The sequence below is a fragment of the Macaca fascicularis genome, chromosome 6 (assembly GCF_037993035.2).
Source record: "Macaca fascicularis isolate 582-1 chromosome 6, T2T-MFA8v1.1".
NCBI lineage: Eukaryota > Metazoa > Chordata > Mammalia > Primates > Cercopithecidae > Macaca > Macaca fascicularis.
In genome coordinates, this window is record NC_088380.1 from 4,400,262 (window position 1) to 4,423,225 (window position 22,964).

Here is a 22,964-nt window from a genome sequence, read left to right on the forward strand (position 1 = left end):
CATTTAATGTTAGTGAGTTTCAAAGTATAGAAGTGAACTGGCCTTTCTTTGGGAGGAGTTTGTTGATGGCCAGGATACACTCACCCACCAGTCAGTCAGGGTGAAGACTAAAAAGTGACACCCTCTTTGCCCACTTAAAATCTCTCACTGGGCCGGGCACGGTGGCTCACACTTGTAATCCCAGCACTTTGGGAGGCTGAGGTGGGCAGATCACCTGAGGTTGGGAGTTCGAGACCAGCCTGGCCAGCATGGTGAATCCTGTCTCTACTAAAGATACAAAAATTACCCAGGCGTGGTGGTGCATGCCTGTAATCCCAACTGCCTGGGAGGCTGAGGCAGAAGAATTGCTCTAACCCGCGAGGCGGAGGTTGCTGTGAGCCGAGATTGCGCCATTGCACTCCAGCCTGGGCGACAGAGCAAACCTCTGTGTCAAAAAGAAAAAAAGAAAAAAAAAAATCTCTCACTAACTAGAAAAGACTTTAGATATCATGGATTTCTCTGCAATTTCACCATACTTTAAGTAGAAGTTTTGAAGAAAAGAAAGGAAAATAGATTTACTCTGTGCCACAGTTGAGTCTAGCTTTCCACCTATTACTTCTTGTGAGTAATGAGTGACCCTTTTCTGTCTTCCGTGGAATTCAGGAGACAATGAAGACCATGGGAAGCACCAGCTCCTCCCTCTACCTGAGCCAAAGTTCACCTTTCTCTTTCAGTCAATTATTACCGCAGGAGTGTTGATTAAACAGCTGTAATCTCAATCCGATCCCCTTGCTCCAAGGGACATTTCTAACAATAATTGCATATCCGAGAAGAACACTCTGCTCTCAGAAGTTGCAGGCAATTTTTACCACAAAATGTTTTTAATCAGGAAAATGCTAAAATATAAGTGATTTTGTGTTTTTAATGTAATTTTCTTTGTCAGTTCATCTTAATAAGTCAATAGCCATCTTTCAAAACCCTGCCTGTTAAAATTGGAATTTCATTTATTTTCTAAGTGTGTCAGTCATTTTGTTTTGCAGGATCGGTAAACTAAAAATAAAATCCTAAGCCCCACAATCCCCCCGCCAACTGAGCAGACCCCCACTAGGCTAGGGCGACTCCAGAAAAACCTCACAACTTAGTTTCTGCCGTGACGGGACGGGAGATCAGACACACATTGTTATACCTCCTCCCTTGTATGGTTTTGACACAACAACTGACCATCATTAATGTTAAAATTGAGACCCTCAGACTGATAGAACAGACTCTTTGCAGCAATAAGGTACCAAATTATCAGCAGGACTTAAGGCCATGCCAAGCAAGGGTGAAGTCTCTTAAGCAGCCCTACCCTTAAAGAATAAATCTTGCTCTAATGGCCACAGATTTTTCTTTTTCTCTAGCAGCTAAACAAGCACTAGCCTTGGGATCAGCAAGATTAAAACAATTTGCAGCTCCACCCAACACTGACTGACTGACCCCTTGCCCCTGCTCTACCAGCCATTAACTGCAGCATTCACTGGACAAGAGACTGACTTCAATAACTTCCTCCTGATAAGAAGACCGCTGGCCAGGGACTGGTTCTGGCCCATTTACAGAGATTGTGCACTTGCGTGACTTCGTGTCCTGAAAAGACCTTTTGATGTGTAGGGCCTAACTGTAATACATTTAAATGTTACATCTCCACCCCGAAGTGAACGTGACTCGTAATGTTACATGCATGTTTGTTCAACACATATGTGTGAGGACTCCCTTCATGAATATTCATAGCTCCTCCTGTTACCTGTTAAATATGTATGTTTAGCCAGCCTAATTCAGCATAAAGCTTCTACCCCAGTCCCTACTCCTTCCATGTGCCTGTGTCTGGTCGTGGCTGGAGGCTGTGCTTCCCAGTCCATGGGAGGGCCACCTTGTGGACTGTAACCCTTTGCTCAAATAAAGTCTCCTCTACTTTTCTTCTTAACTTAGACATTTGTTTTAAGTTAACAAATCAACACATATTGTAAACAATCTCTTCCAACTAGAGTTTTTGAAGTTTTAAATAGACGTTGTTTTGTTATTTTATTTCCTTAGCTAATAATAATTTTGGGGACATTTCTCTTTGTAGTAACTATTTTAGCTATGGAAAAAAATGAATAATTGAAAAATAGGTGGTGCCGCTTTTCTGACAAACCTCATGTAAAATATGTACATATATATTTGAATTAAGTGAAACTGGCTAAAGACACAGAAATTTGAGTGCCTTCTTTAGTTCTTTCATTTGTATTTAATAAGGGGTGGTTTTTAATCCATTGCTTTTGGCATGAGAGGAAGAAAAAGGAAGAGGAGGAGGATGAGTAGGAGGAGGAGGTATGTGGAGAGAAGAGGGAGGTAAATGAGTGAGAAGTAATTGAACAGTTGTCAGTGGAAGAGCTTTGCTTTGCTTTTTGGTCACTCAGAAAGGAGTAAAAAACTAATCATGACCATTTCACTCCCATTACTCAAGTTGCTTAGAGAATCAAAACTTCCTAGAATGAAGGCAACTTTGCCCAAATTTCTTTAGAGTAAATTTCTTTGGCTCTGGCTACAAGTATGCAGACCTACAAATGCATTAGGTTTAGTGGGAGAGACAGCTCAAATGAATATGAGTAAGGTGATTTGTGGGAATTTGGGACCTTTTCCATGGTGCCAGAGACTGGAATATGTTGATAAGAGAAGCAGTGTACTAGCCTGTACTTGCTATGTCAGGTCTCCGTGCAAACACTGTGTGTACTCTTGGCCCCTTGGAATAGGAAATGCCTTCCACAAGGACGCTGTGGACACTGAAGTATGAAACTACTACAGTTGAATGTCACTGCAAAGGTTAAGAAACTCCTCACACAGAAAGGTTCGTGAAATGCATTCATAATTTCCCCTTGTGCTTCTCCTCTTCCTCCTCCATGTTCTTCTTATAAACCTGAATTGGAAAAAAAAAAAAAAGATAAAATTCGGTGGGAGAATGAACAATGTCAGTCAAAATACCTCCATTTCTCTCTGAGGAAGGGAAAGTTTCGTTTGGTTTCTGCTTTTTTTATTTCCATAGATTTTTTTTTTTATTTCCATGGGTTATTGGGGAACAGGTGGTGTTTGGGTACATGAGTAAGTTATTTAGTGATTATTTGTGAGATTTGGTGCATCCATCACCCGAGCAGTATTCACTGCAACTAGTTTGTAGTATTTTATGTCTCACCCCTTCCCACCCTTTCCCCTTGAGTCCCTAAAGTCCATTGTGTCATTTCTATGCCTTTGCATCCTCATAGCTTAGCTCCCACTTATGAGTGAGAACATACAATGTTTGGTTTTCTGTTCTAGTGTTACTTCACTTAGAATAATAGTCTCCAATCTCATCCAGGTTGCTGCAAATGCCATTAATTCATTCCTTTTTATGGCTCAGTAGTGTATATATATATATGTGTGTGTGTGTGTGTGTGTATATGTGTGTGTGTGTATATATATGTATATTTGTGTGTGTGTGTATCACAGTATTTTTATCCACTCATTGATTGATGGGCGTTTGGGTTGGTTTCACATTTTTGCCATTGAAAATTGTGCAGCTATAAACAAGCATGTGCTAGTATTTTTGCATAATGATTTTTTTTTTTTTTTTACTGCTGGGTAGATATCCAGTATTGGGATCAAATAGTAGTTCTATTTTTGGTTCCTTAAGGAATCTCCACACTGTTTTCCATAGTGGTTGTACTGGTTTACATTCCCACCAGCAGTGTAGAAGTGCTCCTTGTTCACCTCATCCATGCCAACATCTATTATTTTTGTCATTTTGATTATGGCCATTCTTACAGGAATAAGGTGGTATCACATTGTGGTTTTGATTTGCATTTCCCTGATCACTAGTGATGTTAAGCATTTTTAATATGTTTGTTGGCCATTTGTATATCTTCTTTTGAGAATTGTCTATTCATGTCCTTAGCCCCCTTTTTGTTCAAATTGCTTTTTTTCTTGTTAATTTGTTTGACTTTGTTGTATATTCTGGATATTAGTCCTCTATCAGATGTATAGATTGTGAATATTTTCCCTCACTCTGTGGGTTGTCCGTTTAATCTACTGATTGTTCCTTTTGCCATGCAAAATCTCTTAAGTTTAATTAAGTCCTAACTATTTATCTTTGTTTTTAATTTCATTTGCTTTTCAGTTCTTGGTCACAAAATTCTTGCCTAAGCCAAAGTCTGAAAGGGTTTTCCCCATGTTGTTTTCTAGAATTAGAATTTTTATAGTTTCAGGTCTTAGATTTAAGTCTTTGTTCCATCTTGAGTTGATTTTTGTATAAGGTGAGAGATGAGGATCCAGTTTCATTCGTCTACCATGTGACTTGCCAATTATCCCAGAACCATTTGTTGAATAGGATTTCCTTTCCCCCACTTTACGTTTTTGTTTGCTTTGTTGAAGATCAGTTGACTATATGTATTTGGGCTTGTTTCTGGGTTCTCTCTTCTGTTCCATTGGTCTATGTGCCTATTTTTATACTAGTACCATGCTGTTTTGGTGACTATTGCCTTATAGCATAGTTTGAAATCAGGTAGTGTGATGCCTCCAGATTTGTTACTTTTTCTTAGTCTTGCTTTGGCTATGTGGTCTCTTTTTTGGGCCGTAAGAATTTTAAGATTGCTTTTCCTAGTTTTTGAAGAATGATGGTGGTATTTTGATGGGAATTGTGTTGAATTTATAGATTGCTTTTGGCAGTATGGTCATTTTCACAATATTGATTCTACCTGTCCATAAGCATGGGATATGTTTATGTTTTCATTTGTTTGTGTCATCTATGATTTATTTCAGCAGTGTTTTGTAGATTCTCTTGCAGAGCTCTTTTACCTCCTTGGTTACCAAACCCAAACCTAGAAGAAAGGAAATAACCAAGGTCAGAGTAGAATTAAATAAAATTGAGAAAAAAAAATACCAAAGATAAATGAAACAAAAAGTTGGTTCCTTGAAAAGATAAATAAAACTAATAGGCCATTAGTAAGATTAACCAAGAAAAGAAAAGAGAAAATCCCAATAAGCTCAACTGGAAATGAAACAGGAGATACTGTAACTGACACCACAGAAATATAAAAGGTAATTTAAGGCTACTATGAACACCTTTACATGCATAAACTAGAAAACCTAGAGGAGATGGATAAATACCTGGAAAGATACAACCCTCCTATCTGAAATCAGGAAGAATTAGATAAACTAAACAGACCAATAATAAGCAGCGAGATAGAAATGGTAATTAAAAAGTTACCAACCAAAAAAAAAAAAAAAAAAAGTCCAGGACCAGACAGATGGACAGCTGAATTCTACCAGATATTCAGAGAAGAATTGGTACCAATCCTATTGACAATATTCTACAAGACAGAGAAAGAGGAAATCCTTCATAAATCATTCTATGAAGCCAGTATCACTCTGGTACCAAAGCCAGGAAAGGGCATAACAAAAAAAGAAAACTACAGACCAACATCCCTGATTCACATAGATGCAAAAATCCTTAAAAAAATACTAGCTAACTGAATCCAACAACATATCAAAAAGATAATCCACCACGATCAAGTGGGCTTCATAACAGGAATGCAGGGATGGTTTAACACATGCAAGTCAATAAATGTGATACACCACATAAGCAGAATTAAAAATAAAAATCACATTATCATCTCAATAGATGCAGAAAAAAGCATTCAACAAAATTCAGCATCCCTTTATGATTAAAACTCTCAGCAAAATTGGCAGACAAGGGACATACCTCAATGTAATAAAAGCCATCTATGACAAACCCACAGCCAACATAATACTGAATTGGGAAAAGTTGAAAGCATTCCCCCTGAGAACTGAAACAAGAGAAAGATACCCACTCTCTCTGCTTTTTTTCACATAATACTGGAGGTACAAGGTAGAGCAATCTGACAAGACAAAGAAATAAAGGGTATCCAAATTGGTAAAGAGGAAGTCAAATTGTCATTCTTTGCTGATGATATGATTGTTTACCTAGAAAACCCCAAAGACTCCTCCAGAAGCTTCTTGAACAGATGAAAGAATTCAACAAAGTTTCCAGATACAAAATTAATGTACACAAATCAGTAGCTCTTCTATAAACCAACAGTGACCAAGCTGGAAATCAACTCGAGAAACGAACCCTTTTTATAATAGCTGGTTTCTGCTTTCTTATCACTTCTCTGGCTACACATACTTCCTCTGAAAGATCTAATGAATCCATCCTGCTGGTGTTTCCCAAGTTGAAGTTATACCCCGGGCATGATGAGCACCTACATCTTATGTGGTAGATATATGATGGACAGACACAATGAGTCAGTTTACAATGCCTTGTCTAGGAATATGTTAGAGTTTAGAAAAACAAGCAAACAAAACTTTCAATTATGAGCAAATATCCAGGTTATTAAATTTAGATATTAAGATATCTAAACTATTTATTACTATAAGTTGTCCTCTATTACAACGATGAAAATTAAGTGCTGAACTATAGTTAATATTTAGTTATGAATTTGTAAATGAAACAACTTAGATCAATTGGAATGTCACAAATTTTATTTAGTAATAGTTATGCTCCTAAAACATAACTTCAAGGGAATCTATAGCTATTGCATTTCCATTATGTTTTCCCAATGACTTTAGTTTGTGAGGACAGTGATGACATCAATGTTTTTTCACTTAATAGATAATCAATGTTTCCTAGATTATAGAATAAATTTTAAACTCTATCCTTTTATTAAAAAAGGAAAACAAAAGCCTCCACAGATAACTTTTAATACACAAGTAGAAATGAGTGGGCCTGGCTGGTCCCATCCAGCAGACAAACCCAGTAGAATACTGATGATATAGAGCATGCCTCTCTGCATGACCTAGCCAAAGGAAGAGTGATGTTGAACAGGAAATAAAAAGATCTGCATAGTTTCCCCCAGATATGATTTGCTAGCTGTAGGAGTCTTGTTGAATTTTACTTAGTCTACTCACTTAGGAAAAGTTTTTCCCACAAGCTTCACTTAAAAATTAACAAGATAAATTTTATTATTGTTATTTTTATAGATGGAGTCTCATTATGTTGCCCAGACTGGTCTGGAACTCCTGACCTCAAAAGACTCTCCTGCCTCGACCTCCCAAAGTGCTGAGATTATAGGTGTGAGCTATACTGTGCCCAGCCATATCTTTTTTTTTTTTTTTTTCATTTGTGTATAAGCATTACCAGGTTTCAGAACAAGAATAAACTGCGGACCCAGAACAGAGGCAAGGTTGTGTGGTGCTCAGAGTGCAGGTTTCTGCAGACCTCGCTTAGGAACCCAGTGAAGGTGGTTCCAGGAAGGCTGGGATTCCCCTCTAACCACCACTGCCAGGCAGAAGGGAGGCACAGAGCAGAAAGACAGAGATACCCAGGGATATCCGAGAGCGGAGCTTCCAGGCCTGGAGGAACCAGGCGGGAACCCGCCCATGACGGCTCCAGACACAACAAAGGGTATCCAACTGCAGGGCTCTTGGCAGGCAGGCACCACTGGCCTGCTGATCACCAGCTGGCTTTAGTAAAGTACAGGCAGTGACACTATGGGTTGTGATTCACCCTCGAAGAATTGTGCTGGCAGTTCCCAACTGATCCAGTACGGAGCACAGTGCCTGTTACCAACCTGGGTAAGATAAGAATGATAGCGCCCTGCAACTTCTCACCAAGTTTATTTCCCACCTCCACCTTACTGCCTTTCCTTTAATGCTCAGGGATTTGAGTTCTGGATTGTTATATTTAAAATAGTATTATTTTGATGCTAGGTAAATTTTTTCCCCAAGAATTGTAACTGTTAGTTTATTTTGTGCAACGGTGATTACCACAATCCTTGGACTTCATTCAATGATTACCTGGATTCAGGACTCGATACCAACTGTTTTTTTCTATCACATATTTAACTTGTTCACAATGCCTGGCACAGAGTAAGTCCCCAGCTGAAAGCTCTCTCTGCTAACTGATCTTGCAGAATACTCATTTTTTCTGACATGTATGTTACAAATGCATTTCTGAGTTATTCGTTGGTCATTCAGTTTTGTTTTTTTGATTGTTTTCCACAGAGGACTTTCCATGTTGACATGATTAAGTTGGCTTTTAGATTTTGTACTTTACCCAGAAGAGCCTACTCCAATCTAAAATTGTAAAATAAATAAATTCCAAACATGTTGTCTTCTAAAACCTGTATAATTTTATTAATTTTTAAGCATTTTAATCATGGTCTCCTGGACTCCTTTTTTCTTTTCTTTTTTCCTCCTCCTCCTCCTCTTCCTCCTCCTGCTTTTTCTTCTTCTACTCTTTCATTTGTTGTTGTTGTTGTTGTTGCTGCTGCTGTTCTACAGAGAGAGAGCATCTCTGAACAAGACCGCTGAAGCTGAGAGCGGGAAGGGGCTGAGTGTCTTCTAGTCTCTCCCAGGTGGGAAAAGCTATGCTGCTGTACAAGAGGACAGGTTGGCCACTGTGGACTTAGCTGACTCCAGGTACCACGTTCAGTAATCTTCGTCTTGAATATTAGCTGCCTTGCTCCTTTGGAGATGTGGCTTCTTTCTCCCTATAGATTGTATGGATTTTATACTTCTTCCCATTTCTGTTTATGTAGACATCATCATGCAAGTCCTTACATTGGCTCTAGATGTTAGGAAAATGAGAAGACGTTTGCATCTGGGAAAAATGAAGCCTAAATCCTAGACCATCTAGGGGCTGGTAGTCCGTTTCCTTCGCAGAGCCTGAGACTGAGTGCTGGGGAGTTACCTGGGACGTCACTCCTCCCCCACAAGTCTGTCCTTCCTAAGCTCCGAATCCAATACTCCTAAGAGTAAGCCTGACTCTTTCTTGCCTGTGAACAGGAAGCCAGTTGTTTGGTTTCAGGTGGATTTCTGCATTTCCCTTTTGAAGAGAGGTTCCCAGTCTTCTGAGGAAGGATAGGCAGCTGAGGAATAGCGCTTGTTCCAGCCCTGCCCCAGGACACAGTATCAGTAAGACAAAGGTAACTTCTGAAGCCTAACCAGATCCTACGTTTAGTGACTGCAATAAGCTAACCAAGTCTATTTCAGAACAGCAAACAGCAGAAATGCCAGGCCCCTGGTGTGGTCTCCAGCTCTTTCCTGCATCTTTCCAAAGGCGCTCATGTTTACCTTATCTCAGCAGGCACAGGAGGGTGTGTGTGTGTGTGTGAGGCAGAGAGGAGTAGCTCTGTTCTGCCCCATGCATAGAAATTTAGAGAAATGGGAAGATGATGGATGAAGGATGAATACATGGATTATTACAAAACTTTTATTTGTTATTTACCTGTTTGCCAAAAGATTAAGGTGATGTATGGATTAGCATTCACAACTTAATAAAGCAAAAGAGGTATCACTTGCCACAAATAAAAGGTAAATGTAAAAGCGAATATACCAAGAAGTTTGGCCATGGCTTCAATGCCCTTTCCACTGCTAGTGGGGCTTGTATTGGAGATGTTAAGCAAAAGAGATGAGATTTTTCTCATCCTAGAGTTACTCAGGTTTTCGCATTGGGTAAAGGGCTTTCTCTTACTATTTCAGAGCTGGGTTAAAAAAAAGACATTGGGATACATCATTGTCTTATTGTAACAAAAGACAGCAATGCCAAATGTTTCCTCAAAACGTTATTTTCTCCCAGAAGCAAACTCAAGAAAGACTTTGTCATATGGTCTTGATTTAATGTGACAAGATGATCAAGTAATACTTTACAAAAGATATGAAGCTATTGTTTGACCTTGACATTTTGAGATTTTTGTAATAAGCATGCAAAAAATAAGCAGCATAGGTGATGGGATTTTGTCTTCTGATAATTTTATACTGTAACTAGAATTAAAAAAATGAAGATAAATAGCTAACATGCCCATTAAGTAATCTGTCTAAAACATCAATTTTCTCTACTTAACAATTTTCTCTACTTGACAGTCCCTAGATCCTAATTGACTCCTGTTCAAATTTTTATAATTAGTAAATGTTATGCACTGAATTTTATGTTCCCCCAGATTTAATATGTTGAAGCCCTAACCTCCAGTACGGCTATATATAGAGATAAGGCCTCCAAGGAAGTAGTTAAGGTTGAATGAGGTCATAAGTAATTAAGGTTAAATGTTCTGATCTTATAAGAACACCAGTCCCATCAGATTAGGTGAGATCCTGATAAGAAGGGACCCCAGAGAGCTCCCTCTCTCTGCACATACACACCAAGGTGATGACAGACGGAGAAGATGGCTATCTGCAAGACAAAAGGAGGGACCGCGTCAACACCCATACTCTGGTGATACATTGATCTTGGACTTTTAGCCTCCAGAAATGTGAGAAAATAAATTTCTGTGGTTTCAGCCACCCAACTGATGGTATTTTGTTATGGCAACTTGAGTAGTGTAATGCACCAAATGAATAGATCATTATTTATAGATCTTGTTTCTCCTCCATCTTCCCCACTAGAATGTAAGATTATTATGGACAGAGATTTCTCTCTTCTTCGCCAGCTGATGTATCCTCCATGTTAAGAATGTGGCTTGCACCTGATTATATTCCACAAGTGTCTGTTAAATGAACAACAGGGCTGCAACAGAATCCTCTTCGAACTGTGCTCATTTTGCTCCTCCTCTCTTTCTCTGACACCCTCCTTTTTAGCTTGCACCCCAGACTGCCTCTGTTGCTAAAGGAAGTTGTTTCTTAAGTTTCTGCAATGCACTGATGTTCAGCATAGTTTTCAGTGCTATTTATATTAGATTACTGTTGTTAAATATGTCCTGCTCAGTACCACTGGATTTCAGCTAGAAGTGGAAATCCATTCTTAGACACGTATTTGTCATATTTTATACATTCCTTGAAAAGCCGGCAATGATGAGGTGTGTTTTGGAATTTGGCTCTGCCACTTAGTACATGCCCCACAAGTTAGGTTACTTAATGTCAGCACCATTTCTCATCTAAAAGTGAAGATGGGACCTCCTTGGCCACAGCATGGCTGAAAGGGTTAAACAATATGTCAAATGTGCAGCCAGCAGTTATGCACAGGAGTGAGGCCACTGGAGTCACAAAATGCCACTTTCTTGTGAGCCTCACCTTCCTTTCCCATCATTTCTTTATCTTGTCTTAAGAAGTTGCCTGTTTCCAGTGTCTTAGTTGAACTTTAGTAAGTTGAGTACTTTGGGTTTAACCTGGTTGGCAATTTATACACCAAAAACATCTCAATGCCTTGCACATGTTGCTGGAACTTCCAAAGTGAATATTACCACCAGAAAATAATTTATGTATGAAAAACATTTAACAAATTATATTGGATGAAGTAATAATACTTCTGTTTTACACACAGTGAACACTTTATTTGTGGTTGGCACTATGCTTGGTTCAGGGGTGCAAAATTAAGGCAAAACCAAAACCACAGCCCCCACTGCAAGCGCTAAGCAAGTGACAGAGTGTGACTATTTATTCCTGCCAAATGTCAAGTGAAATTTTCAACCCCACTGTTGAAGGTGGAGCCTGAGCGGAAGTATATGGATCATGGGGATTGATCCTTCATGAATGGTTTGGGCCATCCCTTTGGTGATAATTGAGTTCTTACTTTGAGTTCACAAAAGATCTGGATATTTAAAAGTGTGTGGCACCTCTGCCTCACTGTTTCTTGCTCCTGCCTTTGACGTGTGACCTGCCTACTCCCACTTTGCCTCCCGTCATGACTTGAAGATTCCTGAGGCTCTGCAGAAGCAGATACCAGCACTATACTTCCTGTACAACCTGCACAACCATGAGCCAACTGAACTCTTTTCTTATCAATTACCCTTCCTCAGGTATTTCTTTATAGCAGTGCAAGAATGCCCTGAACCAGCATGAAAGTGGGTGAGAGGGTTGGAGAATGTTTTTTGACTCTATTTTGCCCTTTCTTCATCATTCATGCTGCTTCCAGCAACATTTTGCTTCTCAGAGCACAAATTCAAAAGCAAACAAACCAGCAAAGGAATAGTTTGTATTTACTATTCATTTTTTTGGTTTGCTTACTTTCAAAACAACCATTTGTGGCTTCAGTATGAGGGAAACCATGGATGGAATTTTCCCATAGTGATCCACAAAAGGAAATGACCAGGATAACCTCTCCACCAGGTCCTGCCTCGCTGAAGGACCCTTGGCCAACCCAAGAGGGCCACATGGAGAGGAAGGGCGGTCCTCCACAGACCAATGTGAGTGGCCATGCCGAAAGCACTTGGGCAGTGAAGTCATCTGCCAACCACTCCAGCAAGAACACTCTGGGGACAGATGACAGCTATACAAGGAACTGCTCTTCTTGACACACAAAATAAGTCAAGAGTGGCATAGAGGAGATGCTTCAGTACCTATAGTCCAGCACTCAGTAGGACTGTGCAGAAGACAGCTCAACCATTAAGAGGTGCGCCTGCAGGCAGAGGCCTGCCATGTCACAGTCAACAACAGCACCAAAGTGATGGCAAACACTTAGGGGGTAGCCAGCCACATGCTACAGTGTGCACACCCCTGAGCAGTGGGAGCCGATGGGGTTGGCCCTGGAGATGGAGACACTGGAAGAGCTTTTGCCCTGTCATGAGACCAACTCTTAGACAGCAACTGGAACTTTACAAAGCTGTGCCTAGACCTACGCTACAGACTGAAGTCTCTATCGCAGTTCCCATGAACAATGAATTGGCGGCATCTCAACAGACCGCTACTCTAATAACGATCTGTATGATGGTGATGATGGTCATTTCTTTAGAGAGCCCGTGTGTTTTTTTTTATTGAGGGCTTGTCAGTGTTCTTTACTCGAATTGATACCATATGGTCATCCAAGTGCTGTGATCTACCATAATTATCTTTCTGTTGCCACAGGTCTGTAGTTATTGATTTTCCAGCTAGGATGATGAGAGAGGTTCAATGAGCAAAATACATTTTAGTGCCTTCACAAACATGTATTATTGTTTTCTATTTGGCAATGACTTAGAAGTTCAGGGAAGGTACACAAGGTTACTCTCCTTGTGAATTTAGAGAAGACTCAAGAATTTGTGCCCAAACCCAATGGTAGTAGCTCAGTGTGGTATTCGGGGGGTTGGGCTTCAGTGTGTCTGTGGCTGAGGTGGTGGGCATGGCTTAAAGATCTCACAAGATGTGCCAGAGTGCTTAGGACACAGTGGAGCTGAAAAGAGGTAACTGTTATGATTGATGGCCATTTGGGGATGAGACCTACCTAGTGAAGCTTCCTTGGACATGCAGCATAACTTCTCTTTTATGAATGTGTCTCACCCACGGCTGTGGCTTCAAAACTGGACTTCCTGTAGATATACCCATCTGAAGGTGTTATGATTTTGGAGTGTGTTTTCTAAAGTCCTACTAACCACATATGTATAAATAATAATTGCAACAAGACAGCTGTTGACCCCTCTTCTTTGTCATGTTGACATTTACTATCTCATGGAAACACCGTGGGAAAAGTACTCTTATTGTCCCAGTTGTTCAGATAATAAAATGAAGGATCATCTAGGTAATTGATGGCAGATACAAAAGTAGCCTTGTGCACTTCTCTTCATCATAATCATAGCAAAGAGGGCTGTGAAGTCAGAGGATGGGGCCAGGCATTTTCTTGGTACCTCTGAAGAAAAGTCTGCATATGGCCATGCTGAAACCAAAGCAGTGAAGAGAGAGGCTGGAATATGACTATGGCATTTCTGCATCTGGCTCTTCCAAGTTCTTGAATTTGCCCTGCTGAGGTCTTGGCAGCCCATGATGCATGAACTACTGCCTATTTGAAAATAGAGCAGTATCTAAATACAGAGAGAGTAAATCAAATGGGGGCAATTTCTGCTCCAGCCAGGAGGTAGGACAGGGCTCCTTGACTATGAGTTTGGTTCTTTATGATATTCTGACCTATATTAAGAGGCATAAAATAAAGTTCAAAGAGCATTCTTGACACATTCCTCATGTCTCCTTCATTATGGTTCTCAGAATTTCAACAACTTGGTATGTAGACTTCATCTTTCATTTGACATTAAAAATACCATGAGTGAGGGTGACATCGCCCACCTCTGGTAAGAAGAATGCATGCCTGGAAGTGAAATGCAAGGGCATGGGATACCCGTGAACCAAACTGAGCTCTGTTGAAACCGAACCGTGGAGACTGAAGAGTGGCGAAGAGCAAGGAGTCTAAGACGACGAAAAGGAGATGAAAGGTGCTGGAGAAATCAGGTCATGTCTTCAGCAGATTTGTACTGTGTTTAATAAAATAAGTCAAGTTTACTGCAAATAGGATGAGGAGGGCTGCTCAGTGGAACAGAAGTCCAGCGCTTTGCCCTGAGCTCTGCACAAGCAAGAAACCTGCTGTCAGAGAGACACTGAGCATGGAACCGAAGAATGCGCCCCTGGTGGCCTCCGCAGGCTCCTCGGATGGTTACGGGCTTGCTTCTAGACAGCATGGCTCTGCTGGTAGAGATTTGGAATCACTCAGGGGCACAGGGGAATGTTTCTGTGCAAAGTGGGTTGAGTGTGGACAACCCTTTGCAGCAAGGCCCATGCCATGCATTTGACACACCAGCGCAGTTACTGATGAGAAAAAATGGTTTTGACAAGTTCAAGATCCTTCCAAACCAGTCTCCTCCCCAGGCCTGAGGCATGTGGTATGAGAAGGGGGACGCAGACACTGACAGGGCCAAGATAACATAAAGCAGTTCCCTTCCTGGACCATCAATCTCCATAAGAAGCTGGGAGAGTGGACACGTTCACTGCGTTTCGTCATGGTACTGTTTCTTTCTTTCTTTCTTTTTAATCCCCTGTTAGTTGTATGATTAAGGTACTTTCGCCTCACCTTAGGACCTCTCAACAACCAGTATGTTGCCTTAAAATGAATTCAGCTTCAAAACATTTGACCTATGAATATCCTCATCACTTAACCTGTTTTACAAAGACCATCCTAATTCAATCGTACATTACCCCAGGCCGCCTTCTAGGAAACGCTCGTGGTACACATAGGAGGAGAAAGACAAAAGTCTGATGACACCAGATACAATCCTTCTTAAATATTTATTATTGACCTTCATTTCATAGTAAAGAATAAATTGCTGTTAATTATGTAAGTGGAAAGGAGAAACTAGTCTACATCCATACATAAATAAGGGCTGAGTGCACTAAAATATCTGTTATGTTGATGTATGTTTCATAGTTCACTCTGCCTTCTACAAGACAATGTTTAGAAACACTAAGCATGCCAACAGGCATACAGCAGGCACTTAGCAAACCTATTGTTGATTTTGGCACTTAACAGCCTGGGTTGATTTTGAATAATTAATGATGCTTAATAGTGAATTTCTTTTGGATTACTTTCTTAGCAAACAAAAATGTATTTTAATTGTGGTATCTTGCTGCTAAAAATAAGATATAAATTCCCATCAACAGGCAATCATTTCTTCGATCTCCTGTAGAGAAAACATCTTATTAATTGCTGCATTCAAGCTCTATATCATTTACCAGTGGCCAGATATACCCAGTCATTTCAACACTAAGAAAACAAATGAGTCACCTTTGACAATTTATAAACCTTCACTCATAGATTTTCTAAACTCCTTTCTTGTTTTCTATCTGTTAAAGTTTTCTTCAGCAGAAATGTTTTTCTCTACAAATCATCTTGTTAGAGGATGACTGGCCCCTCTACACAGCGAGAACCAGCAGGGAAGCCAGGTGTTCGAGGGACCCTGATGGATGAGAAGAGCTGTTATCCTTCTCAGCGGCCCCAGGAGAAAAATGGATGACTTGGCTTTCTAGAGACTTGAAGGATAAGGAAACCTGTGAGCTCTATGGGAACATAGGATTTTGAGAGATCAAGCCCAATTAGGGAGGTGACTTAAGCCAACCAGCAATAATAAACAACAAATTGTGAAAAATAAAATAATATCACAAAGTCATTGGAAAACAAGGAAGAAATTTTTCCCTTTATGATTTAAGTATTCGAAAGCTGAGAGCTCTATTAGAGAAGATCGCAAAGAGTCAATCTAAGCCACCATTTTTTTTGAGTTATGTTATGTAATCACTGTGAATATTGATGATCTACATTTCCATTTGATTTTCAGCATTTGCTTTTCTGTGATCTTTTTCTCTGATCATCTGAGCCAGCAAAATGAAAATAGACAGCAATAGGCTTAAGTTATATTTTCCTCACACATATCACATGGAGATCCCTGTGATAATGTGAAGGGGAGATTGAAAATTGATTGAAAAAAATATTAAGAAAAATACCACTTCTGCACAAAACCCTTTAAAAAGCCAAACATTTCCCCAAGACCCTATAATTGAAAAATAAAGTAAAGAAAGTCATCTGTCATGATGGTTTTAAAGATGAAATACTTGCGACCTCATTCCTGCCTTGGTGGCAGAAGTATGTTCCTCCAACAGAAGCCAGGGGAGACCAAAAAATAACCACCTTAGCTTCCTAAAGTGTAGCTTCTAGTTTATGAAAGCTCATTTTGTCTTCATCAACTTCAACACGTGCGTCTTTAAAAAAGCTCAAAACACACGTACTGTCCGTAGCTGGGATTCTTGACTGGCTTAAAAATTTAAACTGAAGGGGCAATGCTGTCTGGGTTTTATTAAAGTCCAGGATACACACATTCCTCCTGTCCTGGGAATTGGTCAAAAAAGGCAAGTGACAGGCAAACAGAGAGCTCTCACCTCATTTATAATGGAGAAATACTTGATTGTAGAGCCGCGTTTCAAAACGTACAAGTTCGAACTTGCACCTGACGAAGACCGGGCTTACAGTGGGGTGAAGCGCGTGAGTGTGCCAGCGTCAGCACTGACCCAAGCCAGGGTTGTGTGTTCAACATTGTGGCAAATTGGATACACAGGGTGTGTGTTCATTTTTATCTGGCCATGAAGTTTTGGTTTATAGGCATGTCAGGGAGCAGTAATCTGATGACCCCTCAGTGTTTTGGAGCCTTTAACCAGGGTCTTAACTCTGATGAGATTTTTGGATGTCAGCAAAGGGGAGACAGAGCTAAAGTGAAAAAATTCCACTGTGTAAAAATGGTAAATATTTTCTAAAAATCATCTCTGAAGGCAAAAGACTCATCTCCAATGACTGGATTTGTCACGCGAGTGTAGACACGGCTAAAGAGAACACCAGCAGAAAATGTAGATGAAAAATTGGCCTCATTGATTGCTTTTGCAGTTACCTAATCAAAATTACTAGAGTCAATTTTCTTAAAACACACTGTGTGAAGTTGATCACCTCTCTTCTATTTTGAAAATGTTCATGAACTCAAACACTGGATTTGATCTGACAGGACCTAAGGTTTTCTGAGAAACAACGCTGCATATATTTCTCCTTCCCCAGCTGCTAGGTGAAACCTTGATAACAAACGATAATGGTTGTGGGGTAATGGATCACCTCCAGGGCCCCCGGGCCCTGCCAGCATAACGACTCTCTTTGCAACACTTCCTCTCTCCCTTCTCTACCTGTTATTTATTCCACCTGATATATCTTCCTAGATTAGCATCATGAACACCTGGTCAATTTCGAGGAGGCTTGTGGAGGAGAGAAGGATCCCAGTGATGTTCAGCTGGCTGTTTTGGCAGCACACAGTTTGGGTTCTAAAATGCAGAGGCTGACGTGTTCTTCATTCCCTCACGTTCTTCTGTAAGACTGGCCATTGTGCAGCTTTTATTCTACTTCATAGCTGCACCCTGCATTGTTCTGGCACTCTGGTTGTTACTTGCAGAAGTGAAAATGAATATGGCCAGACCAAAATACAACCCAACTCCCAGAAGACACACATCATCCATGTGATGGGGCTCAGCTGCAGCACCACTGCAAATGAAGGGCAGTGCATGTAGGCTCCATGACCTGGACATGATGCATATTGGAATATACAAGCATGCAAGCACATAGCTTCTCTATTTGTTTGAGTAATCATACTCTATGTTTGTTCATTTTCAGTTAATAAAAATTTACATTGTTAAAGTGTATTCATAAGTAAGTCTCATTTGATGCATCTCTCAGGAGAACCCAGTTAAGGTTTTAAACTCAGATTTTCCAATTTTTCTTTAAAATTTAATGCTGATTAAGCCTATGTGTAATACCACATGAATGCAAATATGCACTATCTTTCCCTTTTGTCTCCCATTTTCCTTCCTCCTGACTTCCATATGTAGCAATCAATGTCACCTATTATCAAACTAATGTATCTTTATTAGTCACCTATATTATGTAGCAAGTCATCATAAACTTCACTATCTCACTGTTTCTTCAGGTCTAGGGATGGCTTTGCCAGGTTGTCTGCTAAGGTCTCACAACACTGACATCCAAGTGCTGGCTGGACCGTGTCCTTATCTGGAGACTCAATGGGGGTAGGACCCACTTCCAAGCCCCACAGGTTACTGGCAGGATTCATTTTCTTTTTATTGCAGAATTCATGGCACCTTGACTCTTCAAAGTCAGCAAAGGAGACAGTCTCGGCTGCTTTAAATTTCTTTCTTCTAAACCTGCTTTTAAAGGACTAACCAGAAGAGGCCAGGTCCACCTAGGTGAATACAGTTTGATGAACTTGAAGTCAAGGCATTGGAGATCTGTTTTAATCTCTTGGAGCTGCTGTAACAAAACACCTTAGACTAGATAATTTCCAAAGAAGACACATTTGTTTCTCACAGTTCTGGAGGCTGGGAGGTCCATGACCAAGGCACTGGCAGGTTTAGTGTCTGGTGAGGGCCTCCTCACTGATGGTGCTGTCTAGGTGCCTGCACAGGGCACAAAATATCAAAGGCCCAGGCAGCTCATTCAAGCTTCCTTTCTAAGAGTGTTCGTTAATTAATCCCATTCACCAGGCAGAGCCCTGGTGACTCAATCATGTCTCTAAAGATGCCACCACTAGAATCCCACCATGACGGGGATTGAGTTTCCACACGGATTTTGCAGGGTTTCAAACGTTCAAACCACAGTAGGACCTTGATTATATCTGCAAAATCTTCCACTTTTGCCATATAATGTAACAAAATCACAGCAGTGATAGCCGAGCATCTTCCCCATATTGGATTTGTTAGAAGCACGTTGCAGAACTCATGCTCGTGCAGAGGAAGAAATTGCAAAATATCCTAGAGGCTGCTTGCCAAACATCCTTCTGTATTTTACATGCATTTATAAAATCAAAATTTATATGTCTTAACGTATAGGTCCCCACAGTGACAGTGTCCTAACAATTGTCATTGCTGTCCACAGAACACAAAGCTTTATCCTGGAACCCACAACAAGCCTTTGCTAAAGACTGTAGAGCCCAGTGCAGTACACCTGAAGGAGGGCAACTGACAGGAATCAGGGGCTGGACATCCAAGCTCCACTGATATTTGGTTGTGACGACTGTGAGGTTCATTCCTCTGTCTTATAATACCTGGCAGGACTGAGTCCTAGGTTTTAGAGGTAACATCCTTAACAATACACCTTGTCTCAGCTGTTCCCTTCCCTGTCTCATTTCCACAGTCCTCTCCTGGGCCTTCCTGAGGTCACTTCCCAAATTAAGCACCTGCCCTTGGGTTCCTGACTCAGCTCTGGACCTGGGGAGCCCACATAACACAGGTGTTGTTACCTTTACAAACAGGGTCTTGGGAATTGCACCCTCGGCATGGGTGTAGGAACTAGAGCTACTCTAACAATGTACCATGGAGGGTCAGCCTAACAGAAATTTATCATCTCACAGGTCCGGAGGCTGGAAGTTGGAGGTCAAGGTGTCTGCAGGCTTGGTTCCTTCTGAGGCTGTGAGATAGATTTGGTTCCATGTTTTTCCCCCAGCTTCTGGTGTTTTGCTGACAATCTTTGGTGATTTTTAGCTTGTAGAAGCATCACTGCAATCTCTGCCTTCATTCTGACATCGCATTCTGTGTGTGTGTGTGGGGGGGTGTGTAAGTGCATGTCCAAATGTCCCCCTTTTCAAAGGACAAAGAAGCACCTTTAATAAAGCTTGTGCATGGAACAAATGATTTATTAAAGAAGCTTCTTTGTCCTTATAAAAAGTCATAGTGTTCAATAGCACAATAAGGCAACTACAGTTTAAATAATTTATTATATATTTTCAAAAAGCTAGATGAGAGGATTTTGAATGGTCTCTTCACAATGAAATAATGAATATTTAAGGCAGTGGATATCCTAATTGCCCTGATTTAATCTTTACACATTGTGTGCTTGTATCAAAAATCTCATGGGCACCCAGAGTGACTGTAACTTTACTGTATTTGTTTATTAGTTATAAAAATGTTGGATGAAATCTTTAGGGTTTTCTACATATAAAATTATGTCATCAGCAAAAAGTGACAATTTCATTAATTTTTTTTCTTTGGATGACTTTTATTTATTTTTATTTCTTTTGCCTAATTGGCAAAAGACTCTGGCAAAGACTTCCAGTATTACATTAAATAGGGGTGGTAGATTTTGTCTGAGATCTTAGAGAAAAGAGTTGCAATGTTTTACCATCGAGTATAATGTTCTTTGTGAGTTTATCACTTTTCACACATACCTTTTAACACATACCTTTATCATGTTGAGATACATTCTATACTTAATTCATTGAGTGTTTTTATAATGAAATGATGTTGAATTTTATCTAATTCTTTTTCTGTGCCTAATGAGATGATCGTAATTTTTGTCTTAAATCCTCTTAATGATTTGCATAATTTGAACCATCCTTGCATCTCAGGAAAAAATTCCACTGAATCACCGCTAATGATCCTTTTGCTGTGTTATTGAACTTGGCTTGCTGGTATTTTGTTGAAGACTTTTGCATCTACGTTAATAGAGGATATTAACCTACAGCTTTTCTTTCCTTGTGTTGTCTTTTTCTGTTTTGATGTCAGCGTAATGTGGGCCTCACACAAATGTTTGGAAGTATTGCCTCCTTTGTGACTTTTTGGAAGCTTCTGATGGATTGTAGTCAGTTCTTTAAATATCTGATACAACTCAACATAAGGCCATCAAAGCCTGGGCTTTTTGTTGGTTTGTTTTAGATGGAGTCTCCCTCTGTTGCCCAGGCTGGAGTGCAATGGTGCGATCTCACTCACTGCAAACTCTGCCTCCCAAGTTCAAGTGATTCTCCTACCTCAGCCTCCCGAATAGCTGGGACTATTCCCAGCCACCATTCCCAGTTAATTTTTTGTGTTTTTAGTAGACACGGTGTTTCACCATGTTAACCAGAATGGTCTCGATCTCCTGACCTCGTGATCTGCCCACCTTAGCCTCCCAAAGTGCTGAGATTACAGGCATGAGCCACCTTGAAAGCCTGGGCTTTTTTTTAGATGGAATACTTATTATTGATTGAATCTCCTTACTAGCTATTGGTCTCTTCAGATTTTTTATTTTTAATTATTCACTCTTGATAGGTTATATGTTTCTAGGAATTTATTCATTTGTTCTAGGTTATCCACTTTTTTGACATATACATAACTGGTCCTAATAGTCTCATGATTTTTTGTAGTTCACTGGTATCAGTCATAATGTCTCTTCTTTCATTTTTTAAATTTTATTTGAGTCTTCTCTGTTTTTTTCTTAGTCTAGCTAAAGGTTTGTCAATATTGCTCATCTTTTAAAAACAATTTTGGTCTTATTGATCTTTTCTATCATTTTCTTCTAGCCTTCATTTCACTTATTTCTACTTGGATCTTTATTATTTCTTTCATTCTGCTGACACTGGGCTTAGTTTGTTCTTCGTTTCTCATTTCCTTGAAGTCTTGTTTATTTGAGATATTTCTTTTTTTATATAGTTGTTTTTTGCTATAAATGTTCCTTTTAAAACAGTTTTGCTACATCTCATAAGTTTTGGTATGTGTGTTTTCATTTTCATTTGTCTCATGATATTTTTACATTTTCTTTTTAATCTCTTTTGACTTATTGATTGTTCAGGCACAGGTTGTTTAATTTCTATGTACTTGTTAATTTTCTGAATTTTTTCTGTTATTGATTTCTTGTTTCACAACATTGTTGTCAGAAAAGATCATTGATATGATTTCAGTCTTCTTAGATTTGCTAAGACTGGTTTTGTGGCTTATACTTGGTGTGTGCTTATTAAGTTATCATATTCCGTTATTGTTGGATAGAATATTTTATGTGTGTCTCTTAAGTCAATTTGGCCTAAAGTGTTGTTCAAGTTCAGTGTTTCCTTATTAGTTTTCTGTCTGGATGATCTATTCATTAGAGAGAGTGTGCCATTGAAGTCTCCTATGGTTGTATTGCTCTCTACCTTCAGACTCTTTCATACTTGCTTTATATATCCCATGTAGGGAGCATATTGATTTATAATTATAAGAGCCTCTTGATAAATTGACACCATTATCTTTATATAATTTCCTTCTTTACCTCTTTTTATGGTTTTTGACTTTAAGTCTCTTTTATCTGGTATAAATATAGCCACACTTATACTCTTTTGATTTCTATTTCTGTGAAATCGTTTTTCATCTCCTCACTTTTAGCCTCTGTGTATCCTGAAAAGCAAAGTGAGTATCTTGTAAGGAGTATATAGCTGGGTCTTTTTCGTCCATTCTGTTACTATATGTCTTTTTATTGGATAATTGAATACATTTGCATTGAAGATAATTATTAATAGGTCAGAAATTTCTACTGTCATTTTTTGTACATATTTTGTCTTTCTCCCACTCTTGCTGTTTTTCATTGTGGTTTGATGATTTTCTATAGTGGTATGTTTCCATTCTTTCTATTATATTTGTATGTGTATGTGTGTCTGTGTGTGTGTGCACGTATGCATGCGTCTACTATACATTTTTGCTTTGTGGTTGTCATAAGGCTACATAGAACATATTGCAACAGTCAATTTCAAGCTGATAATTGTGTTTGCATACAATTCTATACTTTTATTTCACCCTTATTTTACTTTTTTTTTTTTTTTTCTTGAGATGGAGTCTTGCTCTGTCTCCCAGTGCAGTGGACAGATTTCAGCTTACTGCAACCTCCACCTCCCAGGTTCAAGTGATTCTCCTGCCCCAGCCTCTTGAGTAAC